The sequence below is a fragment of the Bidens hawaiensis genome, unplaced genomic scaffold, assembly GCF_021521415.1.
Source record: "Bidens hawaiensis isolate Kalapana, Puna unplaced genomic scaffold, B.hawaiensis_p1.1 tig00032812_1, whole genome shotgun sequence".
In the NCBI taxonomy this organism is placed as follows: Eukaryota; Viridiplantae; Streptophyta; class Magnoliopsida; order Asterales; family Asteraceae; genus Bidens; species Bidens hawaiensis.
In genome coordinates this window covers 17,963-29,024 of record NW_027495606.1, presented here as the reverse complement: position 1 = coordinate 29,024, position 11,062 = coordinate 17,963, and the positions used below count along the sequence as shown (strand labels likewise).

At 37.5% G+C, this 11,062-nt stretch overlaps 1 long non-coding RNA gene across 1 annotated transcript; it reads right to left on the bottom strand.

Annotated features, from left to right (window-relative positions):
* Nucleotides 1–5,027: 5,027 nt before the first annotated feature.
* Nucleotides 5,028–6,127, bottom strand: LOC143584107 (uncharacterized). The gene is made up of 3 exons (XR_013144295.1): nt 5,996–6,127; nt 5,236–5,370; nt 5,028–5,162 (listed from the first exon to the last, which is right to left on the bottom strand). It is a non-coding gene; the product is annotated as an uncharacterized LOC143584107 (long non-coding RNA).
* Between the last annotated feature and the right edge of the window lie 4,935 nt (nt 6,128–11,062).

The following is an 11,062-nucleotide window of genomic DNA, read 5'->3' as shown; positions in this document are numbered from 1 at the left end:
ATGATCAAGGGATAGCTAAATGCAGCCATGGAGAAAGAGATCAGAACGAGTGTAAGGTATGCTCCCACCGCCCAAGATATATGGGCTGACTTGAAGGAGTGATTCGGCAAGGAAAGTGCTCCTCGAGCATACGAACTGAAACAGTCCCTAATGATCACAAGACAAAATGGGGATTCTGTTTCAACATTTTTCATGAAACTTCGTGTTATATGGGATGAAATCCAGTCGATGCTACCTGCTCCAAAATGTAATAACTGTGATGGTTGTGTTTGTGGGATAAGTAAGAACTTGTTGACATCAAAGATAAGGAAAGGCTTTATGATTTTTTGTTGGGTTTAGACCCTGTGTTTGGGACGATCCGAACACAAATCTTGGCCATGCAGCCTATTCCGTCACTCATTGGGGCTTTTCATCTCGTCTTGGATGATGAGCAATCACGAGTACAAAAAGGGTTGTTACCGAGGCTGCGGCTTTTCAAACTCATGTTTCCGCTGCACGTGATCAAATTAACAAAACAAAACCGAAAGAAGGAAAATACAAATCTGGTGAGTCAATTGAACGTTGTACTTTTTGTGGCAAAGATGGGCACAACAAAGAAGGGTGCTTCAAAATAATCGGGTATCCCGATTGGTGGGCTGAAAAGGGTAAACAAGAGAAGCCGAAGCCCAAGGCTGCATGTGTGGACGTGGAGGCAAGCCCGATGCCGGGAACGACGGTTGCACAATATCAACAGTTTGTGCAATTCTTTGGAAATAAAGTTGATGTGAATGAGGATGAAAATGCACCAGTGGCTAATATGGCGGGTAACATCGGTAAGGAAGGTAAATGGGTGATTGATTCGGGTGCAACCGAACATATAATTTATAATGATGTCATGCTTAAAAATAAAACGAAAAGAAAATTTGAACCACCCGTTACTATACCGAATGGTGAAGCCATAGCCGTGGAAGGTAGAGGTGTTTATACTCTACCCAACAGAATAATTGTCAAAGAAGTTCTTTATGTTCCAAATTTCAAGTGCAATTTATTATCTGTTAGTAGACTTTCATAAGACTTACAATGTGCTATGACGTTCTTTCCTGAATTTTGCGTTATGCAGGGCTTACGTTCGAGGACTTTGATTGGAGTGGGTGTTTGCAAAGATGGTCTATACAAGATGGAAATGATGGGTGGCACGAGACAAGCCATGATGACTACCCTTGACACATGGCATAAAAGATTGGGTCATCCGTCAAATTCCAAACTTCCTTATATTGGTTTTCTTCAAAATGTTTCTTTACATTCTAAAGACTTTTGTGATTCTTGTGTTAAGGCTACAAGGCTGCCATTTCCTATTAGTACAACTAAATCGCATGCTTGTTTCGACTTGATTCATTGTGATATATGGGGGTAAATACCGAACACCCTCCTTTACAAGAGCAAGCTATTTTTTGACTATTGTGGATGACTTTAGTCGTGCCGTTTGGGTCTTTCTTATTAAACACAAACATGAAGCGAGCACATGTGTTGTGAACTTTCATAAAATGGTACAAACACAATTCGAGAAAAAACATTAAAAGGGTAAGATGTGACAATGGAGGGGAGTTCACATCTAATGACATGCTTGATTTTTATGCTAAAGAAGGTATCGTTCTAGAAACAACTTGCCCTTACACACCACAACAAAATGGTGTTGTTGAACGGAAACACGGGCACTTGTTGGAGACGGCACGAGCCTTAAGGTTTGAAGCAAACTTACCTACAAAGTTTTGGGGAGAATGTGTTCTAACGGCTACACATGTGATAAATCGAATGCCTTCAGAGGTAATTGGCAACAAGACCCCCTATGAGGTGTTATATAACCAAAAACCTAATTATGAACACATGAGGGTTTTTGGTTGCCTTGCTTATTACAAAAGTAACGAAACCAAAGGAGACAAGTTTGAAGCGAGAGGGAGGCCGGGAATTTTCTTAAGGTATCCGCAAGGTACGAAAGGGTACAAAGTCTATGACATACAACATCATAAAATTATCATTTCAAGAGATGTTAAATTTTTTGAAAATGTTTTTCCTTTTGAAAATTGGAAATCTGAGAAAGAAGAGATATTTGTGTTTCCACATAAATGGGGCAGCAATGAAGAAATAAATAAAGCCCAAGATGCCTCTGCGTCCACTGATGTTGGGGCAGCAATGAAGAAATAAATAAAGCCCAAGAGATATTCAGTTTGACTTTTGTTTGACCCTTCAAAAAAAACCCGTCGGAACCGGTTTTTCCGGGTACGAACCGAACCGGTTCCAATTAAGAACCGGGTAGGAACCGGGTTGGAACTGGTACTGACATACAAATAGGAGAACCGGGTACGATTTTCGGGTACAAAAATACCCAAACCGGGTATTGTTCCAACCGGGTTGGAACTGGAACCGGTTCCGGTTCGGTTCCACCAGTTAGGTTCCGGAACCGGTTTTTTTTGTGCACCTCTAAGTTCAGGTGACATTCCACAAACTTCCGAGTCCACACATGAACCCATATTACTTACTGAACCAATCACCAAGCCCAACTCTGAAAATGTTAAACCCATACCTAATTTTGAATCTGACCAAAATACTGAGCCCATACCCAATACAGAGAAGACCAATGAGCCCACCTCAAAAAATACCCAGAATGACATGCCTAATGAGCCCATTTTAGAGAATACCCAAAATACTAAGCCCACTCAACCTGATGAACCCATCTCAGAAAACCATCATGTAAATGAGCCCAACATGGAAACAATAATGTCTGACCATATAAATGATGCATCTGGGCTAAGTGACCACAATTTTGAAAATAACATTAGGCATGATCAAGAAAGTGTGGACCAGCCAAAAGAGAAACGAAGCAGATCCAGACCAAAGCATTTTGATGACTTTGATGTTCAGCTACCACCATCTATAGACCATAAGCAATCAACCTCCGATCAAAAGTCTTCAACGGTACACCTTTTAGCACATTTTATTTCTTACGAAAAGTTTACTAACACACATAAAGCCTTCTTATCGGCCATTACTTCTAGTAGTGAGCCAAAACACTATAAGCAGGCCGTTCAAGACCCACAATGGATAGAAGCAATGAAGAAAGAAATTCAAGAACTTGAAGAAAATGAAACTTGGGTGTTGGAGAAATTGCCTACGGGGAAACAAGCAATCGACTCAAAGTGGGTTTACAAGATTAAATACAAACCAAATGGCGAAGTGGAAAGGTATAAAGCACGGCTTGTAGCAAAGGGGTTTACACAAATGTAAGGCGTAGATTTTCACGAAACTTTCGCTCCTGTAGCAAAGTTAGTAACGGTTCGAACCCTTCTAACTGTAGCAGTTAAACTAAATTGGCACATCCATCAACTTGATGTGAACAATGCCTTTTTGCATGGGCATTTACATGAAGAAGTCTATATGAAAATACCCCAAGGCTTTGCTAAACCAGGTGATGATAGGGTTTGTAAGCTAAAGAAGTCGCTTTATGGTCTAAAACAAGCATCAAGAAATTGGTACCAAAAATTCACTAACTCGTTGCTCGAAATTGGGTTCAAGCAAACGGGGGCGGATCACTCTTTATTTACCTTCCAAAGAAAAGATGTTTTTCTTGCCGCACTTATATACGTAGATGATGTCATTGTTGCTGGAAATAATTTGGACATGATACGTGGAGTCAAAACTTTTCTCAACGGTAAGTTTAGCATTAAAGATCTCGGGGTCTTAAAGTTTTTTCTTGGCATTGAAGTGGCTCAAACTAAAGAAGGAATGGTGCTTAGTCAACGAAAATATACTCTTGACATCCTAGAAGAAACGGGTATGGCAGGATGCCGACCAAGTCCATTTCCAATGGAGCAAAATTTGAGACTCGATAGGTGCGATGAGGAACCGCGTGTTGATGCCCACCAATATCAAAGAATGGTTGGAAAACTCATATACTTACAAGCGACTAGACCCGACATCACCTATGCCGTCAACGTCTTAAGTCAATTTATTAGTGACCCAAGACATAGTCACCTCGAGGCGGCGAATTGTGTTCTTCGATACCTCAAGGCCACTCCAGGACAAGGAATATTCCTAAAGAAGGCGGAATCAAACTCACGGCATATTGTGATTCGGATTGGTTAGGTTGTCCTTTCACCCGAAGGTCTAGAACTGGGTATTTGTTACTTTTGGGGGGGGGGGCGCCCATATCATGGCGATCTAAGAAACAGTCCGTTGTCTCACGGTCATCTGCCGAAGCCGAATACCGGGCAATGGCACATGCGGTTAGTGAAATCTTATGGATGAGATGGTTACTAGCCACACTTGGAGTACCACCAATCGGACCAACTTCCTTATTTTATGATAATCAAGCGGCACATCACATAGCTAACAATCCCGTTTTTCACAAGCGAACGAAACACGTCGAGATGGATTGTCATTTCGTTAGAGAACGAGTTCAGTCCAAAGAAATTCATCCTGTGAAGATTGACACTAAAACTCAAGTTGCTGATATTTTAACAAAGCCGTTGGGAATGCATCTATTCCGTAAACTGCTCGGCAAATTAGGCATTCAAGATCTCCATGCTCCAATTTGATAGGGAGTAATGGAAATCGGATCTTTCTTTATTACCTCCATGATTACAGGGATCATTCTTTATTATCTCCATGATTATAGGAATCATTAATTATCACAATTTCCTTATTCTCTACCAAATTTCTTGTCAATATTGATGTGCGTGATTCATGCCTTATTTTTTGTATCTTCTTGCATTTAACATTGATGTATATGTTGATCAAATAACATAACTTTGTTCTCTGTATTGCAATATACCATAATAAATCTTTTATGAATTCACACAATTATATATGCAGGAATTAAGGGCGTACTTCATAGCACATTACTTAGTAGAGTCCATCATTGCAGGAGCTACAGTTAGTAGTTTAGTTGCATAAAACAAACACAATTTACACAAAGGATGTACCTTTGTAGGATTCAAACCACCATTTTACCTAATGAGATCAAATTTCCAGTGGATGCAGTTTAACATCAAAATGATTGCTAGATTAATGCCAATCAAGTCCACCAATTGTGGCGGACCCGACCCCTTCCCACACTTCATTGAAGCCCACTTCGTCGTTGTCAACGCCTTCCATGTCACTGTCCCACCATCCACTGCCACTTGCATCTGTTCATGGACAAGTAATTAGGTACTTATTGGTTTTCAAAATTCTTACTGTTTTTAAAGATTTGGTACTTACAGTGATTATAAACAGGAAGTGGTTTCTCTCTTGAGTCTCTTTTGGCCAACGGTTTTTGATATTTTGCTCGTTTTGGCATCGGGTCACCTCCCAGAATAACTAAACCCTTCGGAGCAGATAGTTTACCATGCAAACCTGGTGATCATAAAAAACACTCAACTACCATCACGTCACATTTTCGTCTTTGTATTCTTTATTCCGTACGTTTGAGTCGTTAAAAATGTGTATTTTGTACATTATAAGATTATTTTAATGATGACCCAAAGAGAACAACAGCAAAAACCACATAATGACTCAAACGATACAAAAAACCGCAAAAGGACCCTTGACAAGATAACATCTTTTAATGACTCAAATGTAAGAATATAAAAAATACAATGGCTGAAAAAACAAAAGTGTAAGTACATTGGTGTTTTGTTAACCACACAAGAAAAAAAGAATGTACAAATTTAAATATAACGCCTTAATAAAAGTGTTTTACAGATGATAACTAGGATTAAAAAAAGAGTTTGAACTGAAAAAAAAAAGGCATTCATTGCCAAAAAGATCATTCAGTTGATTTACAAATAGAAACAAATTAACTAAATTTGCCAATGAACCACTAAACACTAAATGAACTCATATTTCTAACAAATTTGAGGAAAACAAAAATAGCTACCGATGAAATGGAGTCACACATTAATATGAATACATAACGAAAAAAGTAGTGAAATTTTAGGACGAAAGAGAAAACAATATATACAGCGAGCAAATGACAAACCTTCAAATTGATTTTTTTGTTTCCTCAAATCCTGATTCTGGGATTCTTTTGTTTCATGTGTGACGGTACTACTTTGTATCGAATCTTCTGAACTGAAACCAACATTATCTCCATTTTCTTTATTGTGCTTGAAAATATCAAGAGCTTCATTTAACTCTGCTCCCTTAGTTTGCTGGTCAGCAATTGCTCCATTAAAATATTGATTAGTACCGACACCGGTTCCTGGCGAGAGAAATGGTTTCTCTTTGCCCTGAGAAAATTACTATTGAGTTTCTAATCCAGCACATTTGAATATAGAGAAGGAAAAAATGGTAATTTTTTTAACTCAATATTCCAACTAATCACCACACAAAAAAGTATCGCTTCACATTTTACTTTAATGAGTCACATTCTTGATTAGATTCATATCAGGCAGTAATCTAAATAAAAAATGTATTCCGCACTTAAGTAGTTAAGTTTATAGTGAAAAAAAAAAGCAGCTTCAATGAAGCCTAACAATGTTCATGACAACAGTGTGTAACCACCGTTCATCAAACCTTTCTGGTAGTTATAAGCAATGGTATGAATGTATCTCTAGAATCATGTATTAATGAGAATTAAATGTGACACTTAGACATTAAAAAACTAATGCAAATTTCAAGACAGAGATGATATGCTCTTGATTATATATCTCAAAAGGAAATGCTTAGAGGGATGCTTGGGATTGCGTTTCCAAACTGATTATTGTGTTTTCAATGCAGGTAATCGATTTTGAGTGTTTCGATGAAACTTTTTTTTTCTTTATTTTAGATAGAAATAATCAACTTTAGATAATAGAAGTTGCATGTCCAAAATGATAACAAAAACACTCCTATATACTAAAAACAGGGACGCAGTTCAAAATCATCCTCTTTGTATACAAGAATAATGAACTTAACTATTCAGATATGAAGTATGAAGTAGGTCACTAACAGATAACCCTCATAAACTCATGAAAATTACATCTTTCTAAGTAAAATGAAAAACAAATCGCCCTGTCCAATCTGGACTTTTAATATATAGATTTTGCATTGCTTTTATCACCTTCCTATTGCTACATGTCATCATCCTAGAGGCTTAGAAACAAGGTTGCAAATGACACAAGCCGCTCGCGAGCTACTCGAGATCGATCGATAAAAAGCTCGAAAGGAGCCAAGCTGAACCCGAGCCTCGAACAAAGGCTGCTTGGTTATCGAGCCCGAACTCAGGCCTTGTATGAGAAGATCAGTTAGGCTCATGAGGCCTTAACGAGCCGTGTGTACTTTTAAATTTTAGCTCGTTTAAGGTACTGCACACGATCTCAACTTGAGCTTAGTCTAGTTTAAGGATTCTTGAAATATATAGAAATAATTAAAACCGTTAATAATAAATTAATTAATATACAATACACGAGCTGAGTGCGATCCTTAGCTCAAGCTGGTAAAAACGGCCTACAAGCCAAGCTCAATCTTAAGAAAAAGAGCTCAAAACGAATTGAGCTCGAGCTCTCTTAAGTCAAAACTAGAGTTGTTCACGAGTCGAGCTAGGGTGGGTTCGAGCTCGAGCTCGAAACTAAGCGAGGCAGCTCATCTAGGCTCAAGCTCGATTTTGAAGTTAAACGAGCCTAATATCGAGCCAGCCGAGCTTGGGACGAGTTTGGCTGGCTCGGTTACAAAAATGAGCCAACTCAGCTCAGGTTGTTTTTAGCTAGTTCTATTCGAGCTTGTCAAGCTCAGGCTCGGCTCGGCTCGGCTCTGCTCTTTTGCATAAAATTAGTGTATATAGTATGCCACTTTCTGATTAAGAGTATAATATAATATGATAATAACCCTAGCCTAATCTATAATCAGAAAGGACCTGGACTAATTTGGAATTTTTCTGCTGAAGCTTCCGGTCGAGGAAATCCGATAGCGAAATCTTCTTCGTCCTTTCATTTTCCACTCTTTCTCTGCAGCAACGATACATACGCATATATAGATAGATCTAAAACCACAATTGCTACAAATTCAGAGGAATTAGGGTTTGTAAAACAAAAGACTTACTGATCATCACCGTTAGCGGATGCTCGATTGATGAATGTAGACAGAATCGATTGTTGTCCACGAACCCTAATTCTTGGTCGATTATTATTATTATTATTATTATTATTATTATTATTATTATTATTATTATTCATTTCGAATTGATTTAGCAATTTATGTGAAACTTGTAATTGAGTGTTGTTTTGGCGCTAAAAGTTTTATAAACAATTTCATTGATTTGAGATGCTGTGGTTTGGGCTCGCATGTTTGGTATTCAGTTGGGCCTTTTATTTCAATCCAGCCAGAGGTGCACAAAATACATGACTCTTCACCTGACCCGAAACCGGTTTCTATCTTATCCGATTTGGTATTGGGTTTCTCCCCAAAGCTGTACTCAGAACAGGACCTGATCTGGACTTGCCGGAACCGGTTCCGCCTTTACCCGGTCAAATACCCGTACTGGTTCCTATCCGACCCGGTTTTGACTTTTATTGACCATATCCGGAACCGGTTCCCGTTTCTAAAAATATCCGGTTTGTGTATTCTTATGAGCCCGTATCCGGTTTTTATTGGAGCCAATCAGGTATTCTTATGAGCCCGTATGGTCAATGAAAGTCAAGAACCGGGACGGGTATGAACCAGGTCCAACAAAAGTCAAGAACCGGGTTAAGCGAGAACCGATTCCAGGAATTTAACCGGGTTTACCGAGTTTTGACCGTGTAGAGGGGGAATCGGTTCCACCAGGTCTGGGTACAGGCTTTATGAGGAACCGAAACCTGGTTCGTTCCCACGGGTCGGGTGCGAAATCGGGGTTATTTTGCCTACCTCTATGATAGGTTATTATTGGTTCACCGGCTAATGGAGAGAGAGAGAGAGAGAGCATTATTTATTTTATTTATAAAAAAGAATAATTATGTATGAATTTAGACGGGAAAAGTAGTAATGCTCTCATATTATAATGGGGTCCATCTAACCAGTTTTAACAAAGAAAATTAACCGAGTTAGTATCAAACGGTGTAATAACATTTGGAAAAGTTTTAAATTGTTCAAGGTGTAATAACAATTAATTGCACCAAAAACCCCAAAGAATAAAAGAGTAATTTCACAAAAAGTGAAGCTTCATCAGGTTGTATCAAATGCTTTATGAACGAATTGAGGGATTAACAAATTACTTTTTTCTGCACAATTATAAAATGTTCCTTTTGTCCTTGTCATCTAATTGTGAAAGTTCACTGCTCATCACTCATACTTAATAATATAATTACTAGTAAAGTGCCCGCGCGTTGCTGTGAGTTTGCGAAGGTTATCTCGTCTTATATGATGATTATATTGTTTATGTTCCATGTAGGTCGTATATAATTAAAGATCTAATTAAGTTGTAATCGTAAAGGTAATGGTAAATGACGTGTTAGGTATATTTATTGGTTCGTATTAACAATAAAGATAACTCACCTTTCTAAAACCCGCCATCGGATTGGGAGCTTACAAATAAGTGTAGTAATTATAGACAAAGACAGGCCCCTCGCAATACGCTCCGGCAAGCGATATGCATACCATAGTATTAATTAATTTATAATATTCAAATAAAAGAATTCATATCAGCTTAAAAAATTATCGGCCATCAAAAACTATGCTCATTAAAAAAAACAAAAGCATATAAGATGGAGGTTTGAATTAGTGGAACTTTCAAATTAATGCGAGCTATTGGACCATACTGCAAATTTTGAAAGAAAAAAAATAGATAAAAAATAATTTTTAAATGGATCTTATCAAAGTTCAATCTTATCTCGAATGGCTCTACTCGAACCCCTACTTTCAGATTTATTCACAACTAGTTATAAACCTGTCGCTTTGCGGCGGCGCAGCGACACGAATACATTCAGATACAAAAAAATAACATATTTAAAACAACGCTTATTCAGCCGGTAAAACCAGGTGTTACAATGACGAATCGACGCGAATTCGATCAGTATTGAATATGTTCGCTACCATATCGAAAATAAACCCAGATAATAATTTTATAAAATTGCCATAGTAAAAGAAAATAATAATAATAATAATAATAATAATAATAAATGATATAAAACATAAAAGAAACAAAAGAAATATTAATAGAATGAATTCCAATCTCCAACTAACCAAAGAAAAAAAAATAGCAAAAAATCAAAAACTTGATTTATTTTTTTTAGACAAAAGGCCAAAAAAAAAGGAGAATATAATGAAGACTTGAACTTAGGTTGATTAGTAAATCAAGAATTAAGAAGCATCCCATCAACTATCAAACCAACTCAACAATTTGAGTAAATCTTGAAATTAATTAACTAAATAGTCAAACTCATAACCTTAAAAAACTTTTGTTGCATCAAAATTTTCAATTATCTAATACTAAGTAAATTCCTAGAACAAACGCGCCGGTTTGATGTTATTAGCAGTTGTACAACTTATCAAATCGTATGGTGCGGCTGTGAGTTGAGATGAATTCGATCGGTGCCAGGTTACGAAACAGAACATAAACTTAAAAAAAATATATATTAATGGCCAAATACAACAAGCGTTGTGCTGACGAATCGAAAACACTTCGGTTGGTATCTGGTTATGGCGTCAAAAGTAGAGCAGAACATAAAGTCATCCTCACTTAAATACAACAATTTAACGTATTTAAGATATAAAAAAAATGCGGCAAATAAAAAAAACACGTGCAGTTGCGAACGAATTGTCGTCGAATTCATTGATTCCGAAATCAATAGACAAAAGAAATGCGGTAAAAAATCGCGTGTTGCGTTTGCAAACTGAAGCGAATTTGGTCGGAATCGACGTTGTCGGTACTAAATCGTACAAAGAAAACCACGCGTTATCGTGGTCAACTAACATGTGTTCGGTTGGTATCAGGTTACAATACCAAAATTAAAGTAATAAGCTAATTCATTCACACCCAAAATTAATAAAAAAAAAACTGTGGCGAAAACAAAAAATATACGCACGTTGCGATCGCGACTGATGCGAATTTGTTTAGAATCGATGGACAAAAAAAACTCACAAGAAAAAAACC